Genomic DNA, 6,000 nt, shown 5'->3' with positions numbered 1-6,000 from the left:
CCAGCCAATCGCTGCCTGGCTGGGCGGAACTTCCTCTCCGATTGTAGAATTGACGTCAGGGAGAGCATGCGTCGGCGTCGGCTTTGGGGCCTGTTATCCATTGGTGGGTCCTGTTCCCCGATGGCAGTGGCAGTGGCTTGGGGAACGGCAGGGAGAAAGAAAGAAAGGGGGCAGGCAGGGAAACAGAAGGAAAGAAGAGAAACAGAAAAAAAGAAAGAAAGGTCAGGGAGAGAGGAAGAAAAAGTTGGGGGAGGGAATGAGGTGTGGAGGAGAGAAAGCATACAGGCTGATAGAAGGGAAGAAAGATTGGATGCACAGTCAGAAGAAGAAAGTGCAACCAGAAATCACCAGACAAGGTAGGAAAAATGATTTTATTTTAAATTTAGCAAAGTGGAGGCAGTATTACCACAGTTTTCAAAGGAATTTGCCCAAATAACTTAATAGTTAACTGGGTAAATTCCCAGAGATGAAAACTTCCCTTCACTTACTATGCACAGTTCTGAATTTATATCTGCTGTCTATATTTTACAATATGGTCACCTTTTACTAAACCGCAATAGTGGTTTTTAGCGCAGGGAGCCTATGAGCGTCAAGAGCAGCGCTGGACATTCAGCGCAGCTCCCTGCGCTAAAAACTGCTATTGTGGTTTAATAAAAAGGATGGAGGGTATATTTGTCTATTTTTGTATGCTATAAAAACCAAATACAGAGAGAGACTGAGAGCTGTTGACGAAGAGCTACGTGTGTGTCTTTCTTCGATTCCAGCCAGAATATCAGCTTTGTGTTCAGCCAAACAGGCCCAGGTTTCGCACTGAATAAAGTATTTTATAATTTTTATTTCATAATAAAGTAATTATAAAATACTTTCTTTGTGTTTATTTGATTCCTATTCAAGAGAATTACTTTATATATAGTCAATATAGGCAGAGAGTTAAATTTTTTAACATTTTCTTATGGTGGTGTGCCTCGTGATTTTTTTCATGAAACAAGTGTGCCTTTGCCCAAAAAAGGTTGAAAAACACTGTTCTAGACTATTGCAATATTGTATATTTGACAAGTACGAAGAAAAATTTGGCTAGGCTGACCTTGGTTCAAAACACGGCAATTAGAATGATTTATGGACTGAGGAAGTATGACCATGTAACTCCTTATTACTTGAGTTGCACTGTCTCCCAGTGGAGGCCCGGGTGATTTTTAAGTTGGGATGTTTATATTATAAAGTCGTCTTTGGTGTGGCCTCTCTCTATCTTGTTAATAGATTTGTTATCAAGACTTATGGGAACAGTAGAAAATCTCATGCCCTATTTACGTTCCCTTCAGCTAAGGGCTGTAAAAGTAAGAAACATCATGGGCATTGTCTTTCCTATCAAGCAGCTCATTTCGACAAAGAATTTCACCTATTATTGACTAGATCAACATTCTATAAACATTATAGAAAACTTTTGAAAACTTTTCTTTTTTTATAAATTTTTGGCTAGCTAATTTGTGTATTATATTATCCCTGTGTTTACTCATTATGTAATCTTTTGTAAACCGCATTGAACTAAGGGTTATGCGGTATAGAAATCCGTCATTATGTTATGTTACAAAAAGATATAACGTGTAACATGAGGCTGCATTCTTATTACATAGTGCTCTTGGTTGCTTCATGTAAATTTGTCATTAGAGTACAATTATTATGAAAAGTATGAGATCTATAACTATACAAAATGAGATAAAACTATATATGATTATGAAACATAGGGCTCCTTTTACAAAGGTGCACTAGCGTTTTTAGCGCACGCACTGGATTAGCACGTGCTATAGCACGTGCTAGCTGAAAAATTACCACCTGGTAAAAAAACTTAGACCAGTGTCCCACAACTTTTTTCTGCCGGTGGCACACTAAATGCAGTGCCCCGGCTGGAAGGCACCCGGAAGTCAATGTGATGATGTCACGTGCATGCATGACATCATTGTGTCAACTTCCGTGCATGCACGGAGGCCCGGCTTGCCGTGACCCTGCCGTTACAGGGATCCGGGAGGTGCAGGGAGAAGAGAAGAGACGCTGGCGAGGAGGAGAGTCACGTCCTGTAGGCAGGCAGCCGACATGGACGACTCTACTCCTCGCCAGTGTGTTGCAGCACACCAGAAATATCAGGAGGCACGCTGGTGTACTGCGGCACACAGTTTGCGATACACTGACTTAGACGGACCAACAAAAATGGCAAGGGAGGTGTCTTTTCAACCAATGATCAGTCTTTATTCAAAACAGTGGTTCCAATAAGGACCCCAGTTTCAGCGTATAGGAGGCACCTTCTTCAGGGGACACTTTGAAAACATACAACATATACAGTGAGACTTAGAACCCACACATTCAGCATAAACTTAACTAGAGAACTTCTGGTCACTGTGACTATAAAAGAAAAAGAAAAATAGTTATAAGAAATAGGCCTACATTGAGGGGCAGATTCTGTATAGGATGCTGGTCTCAATAGTTGCCTAAGAAGCGGCTGAGAAATCACACACCAGCGTCCTACACAAAGTTGTGTTTGTCTGTAAAAACAGATGCCTAACATCCAATTCTATAATCAGCGCCCATGTCACTGGTGCTGGTTACAGAATTGTGCCTGCCTGATCGGGGGATCCCTTGCTATTAGCTGATCACAGCAAGGGAATTCCCGATCAGCTGAGCCGGCAGGCCTCCCAGAAGCTTCAGCTTGGCAAGAGGGATGCCCACTCCTCCCTGCTGCCACCCCCCTGAAGTGGCGACACCCACCCCTGTTGAAGACTGGAATGAGGGATGCCCACTCCCTCCTGCCGCCACCCCTGAAGTGGCAACACCTCGAACCCCCTGAACATCAAGGCCCCCACTCCAGCAACCTCAAACCTCCAGACACCCACCCCAATACTCCCCCACCCCCATACTGTTTATACAAAAGTCCAGCCAGAAGGATGCTTACTCCCTCCATCTGGCAGGCCTGCCTCTTTAAAATGGTAAGCCATATCCTTCCCAGTGCATCCTGGGATGCACTGGGGACACCTCTAAAGCCCTGATTGACTCAGATGCCTAAGGCCCCTCCCATAGGAGGGGGCCTTAGATACCTGGGTCAATCAGGGCCTTAGTCCTCCTTCCTGGTGCAACCTAGGATGTACTGGTAGTGGCCTAAGACTCTGACTAGCTAGATACCTAAGGCCACTCCCATGTGGAGCAATAGCTCTGAGCATTGGAGCTAATACCGCCGTGGCTGACAATAAAAAAAGTCTGATGCGACTTTGTAAAAAGGAGTTACGTTCCTAGTCAGGTTTTCCTTGACAAACATTAATAGTCAAGGGGTGGTTAGTGGTTATTCTCTGAGCACCCTCCTCCTCTGAATAAAAGTATTCAGTTCGAGATCAATCAAGATACTACGACTACACAATAATTGAAGAGAAGCTGCAATACTTTTTATCAGCAGAAGGGGTGGGACTAGGGTTACCATATAGCTCCAGAAAAATGAGGACAGATTGAGAGAGCCAGGTTTTAATTCCATTGCTTTCAATGGATGCTAAACCTGGATGTCTCAATCCTTCCTCCTTTTTCTGAAGCCATATTATTAAAATTGAATTATTAACTTTATACTGAAAAGTGCGATCAAAGTGAAGGTAGAAGCAGTGTTAGCAGCAAATGTGCCATATAAGGAAATTGTAAGCAGCCTCCTCCTTTGCTACCTTGGCAAACATATGTTGTAGCAGTTTCAGCCCAGCCCAGCCCAGCTACCTCAGTGCTCAGAGCTTAGAAGAAGAATAAGAAAAAAAAAAAAAAAAAGGTTTATTTCTGTCAGTTTGATAGCAGATGATGGCAAGTGAAGAGATTGCAGTAAGTGAGCTGGCAGAACACCAGCCACAGGCCACAGCCGAGAGGGACTCACATACATTAATAGAAACTTCTGAGGGTGGAGAGAAGCTAATCAAACCCCATCGGCTCTACAGGCTCACTGACAAAACTATGCAGAATTATAAAGCAGACAAAAATAACTGAGAGAAAGTGGCACAAAGTAGGACAGCTCAGAGAGAAAGTACTGTACTTAAATTTCCTTCAAATCTCAGTATTTCTAGACAACAGTTACAAGGTAGCTTTGCAGAATACCAACCTACAGCAGAAGGCTATTTTAAGTTCTTTATAACACAGAGGATCGTGTATCGCAAACTAGTGTGCCGTGGTGAGATTCCGGATATGTCACGAGATGCTGGCGAGGAAGAGAGGCACTGGCGCCGGCTGACTGCTTACAGGACGTGCCACTCGCGGTATGCTCCCCCCCCCGGTAGTAATTGCAAGCTCAGGGCCCTGTCTGGAGGGCCTCCATTCGTGCGTGGACGTCGATATGATGACATCACCCATATGCATGACATCTGCGCATTTCCAGATGCCCTCAAGCCACAGCCCTGAGTTTAGTGTGCTGCAGCTTTAAAAAGATTGCGGAACACTGTTATATGAGCAAAGCAAGTGTAGGGTTACCATATTTGTGAAGTCAAAAAACGAGGGCACATGGCCCCACCCCTCACTCCCAACCCACCCTCGCCCCGCCTCTCATCTAGGCAGTTGCCTGCTGTGTGCAGTCAGGGTCGTAGCAAGCTATAATTGCATTCCACATGACTTGACCTCCATGGCATCCCATCCTTTCTTGGGTAGCACCTATGATGTGTCAAACTTTCAGTTGTGAGTCTATAAAATACTGAGTGGAGTGGGCCAACCCTTGAGTTGATAACCATGTGGAAACAACATTAACAGATCTGAAGTATTATGGGCAATTGAAAACACTGCGCTTATATTCTCTCAAGGAGCGCAGAGAAAGGGGGGACATGATAGAAACATTCAAATACATCACGGATTGCATTGAAGTGGAGGAAGAAATATTTTTTCTTATGGGTCCCACAGCAACAAGAGGGCATCCACTAAAACTTAAGGGAGGAAGATTTCATGGTGACACCAGGAAATACTTCTTCACCGAACGGGTGATTGATCGATGGACTAAACTTCCACGCCAGATGGTCGAGGCTAGTAGCGTGCTGGAATTCAAAAGTCGATGGGACAAACAGGTGGGGGTGCTACAGAGTTATGCATAAAAGATGGGTACTCCAGGGAGGGAGGGTTCTTGAGTGGGCAGGCTTGTTGGGCCACCGGCCCTCTTCTGCCGTCAAACTCTATGTTTCTATGTTTCAACCAAACACTATAATAGCAGGCTCTGAGGGCTTTATTTCAAAACCTACCAGGGAAATTAGCTTTCTTTCCTGACCATAGTCAGAAGAATCACTACCTCTCTCTCCCAACTTAAAAAAAACCAAAACATTCAGCAAATGGTCACATATAGCAAACAGCCCCAGGGATCTCAGTAACATATGTAGAGCACGTTACAAACCCGCCCCCCCCAAAAAAAAAATCCTATACTTATCTTAAATCCATAGCATCCATTCCATTGCAGTTTATTTCTTGAGGACCTAGCAGTCAATCCATAGCCTTTTCTTTTTCTCTTTCCCAGGGAACAGGCAATTGGGAGGAACTTCCTGATACATCTTCCTTTCGGTTACCCCTAATCTTTGGACAGAGAGCATTATTTTATTTTGTTCCAACTTTAGGCTAACATAGGTAGCGGAACACTGGTGCACCTGCACTGTCTGTGCAGTAAATCCCTCCCGGCTCCCGGCTGGCCTCTTGAATCTTTCCTCCTCTCCTTAGGCCTTGGAGCCACTGAAGGATGCTTCTTTTCCAGATCTGACAGTCAAGACTGTCTTTTTGATTGCCATTGTCTCAGCGTTTTTTGGTGCTTCAGGCTCTTTTGTGCAGGGCGTCCTTTATCTGTTTTCCGGACGTTGATGTTTTCTCCCTACTGTCCCTTCCTTCCTTTCTACTGAAAGTGGTTTATGCTTTCCATGTCAAACAGGAAGTTCGTTTGTCTGCTTTTCCTTCAGACTTTTCCAGGCTCGGAGTGAAAGGATCAGATCTTGCACAAGTTAGCTGTCAGGGAAGTCTTGATCCACAGTT

The 6,000-nt window shown here is 44.4% G+C and overlaps 1 long non-coding RNA gene across 1 annotated transcript in view; it reads left to right on the top strand.

Annotated features, from left to right (window-relative positions):
• The first annotated feature begins 295 nt into the window (after positions 1-295).
• LOC117356532 overlaps positions 296-6,000 on the top strand; it is a 28,957-nt gene continuing 23,252 nt past the window's right edge. Inside the window, exon 1 of the long non-coding RNA XR_004538662.1 lies at positions 296-356. This is a non-coding gene — a long non-coding RNA (uncharacterized LOC117356532). The remainder of the gene's footprint in view (positions 357-6,000) is intronic.

Source organism: Geotrypetes seraphini, chromosome 3 (assembly GCF_902459505.1).
Source record: "Geotrypetes seraphini chromosome 3, aGeoSer1.1, whole genome shotgun sequence".
In the NCBI taxonomy this organism is placed as follows: domain Eukaryota; kingdom Metazoa; phylum Chordata; class Amphibia; order Gymnophiona; family Dermophiidae; genus Geotrypetes; species Geotrypetes seraphini.
This window is presented reverse-complemented; position numbering and strand designations above follow the sequence as displayed.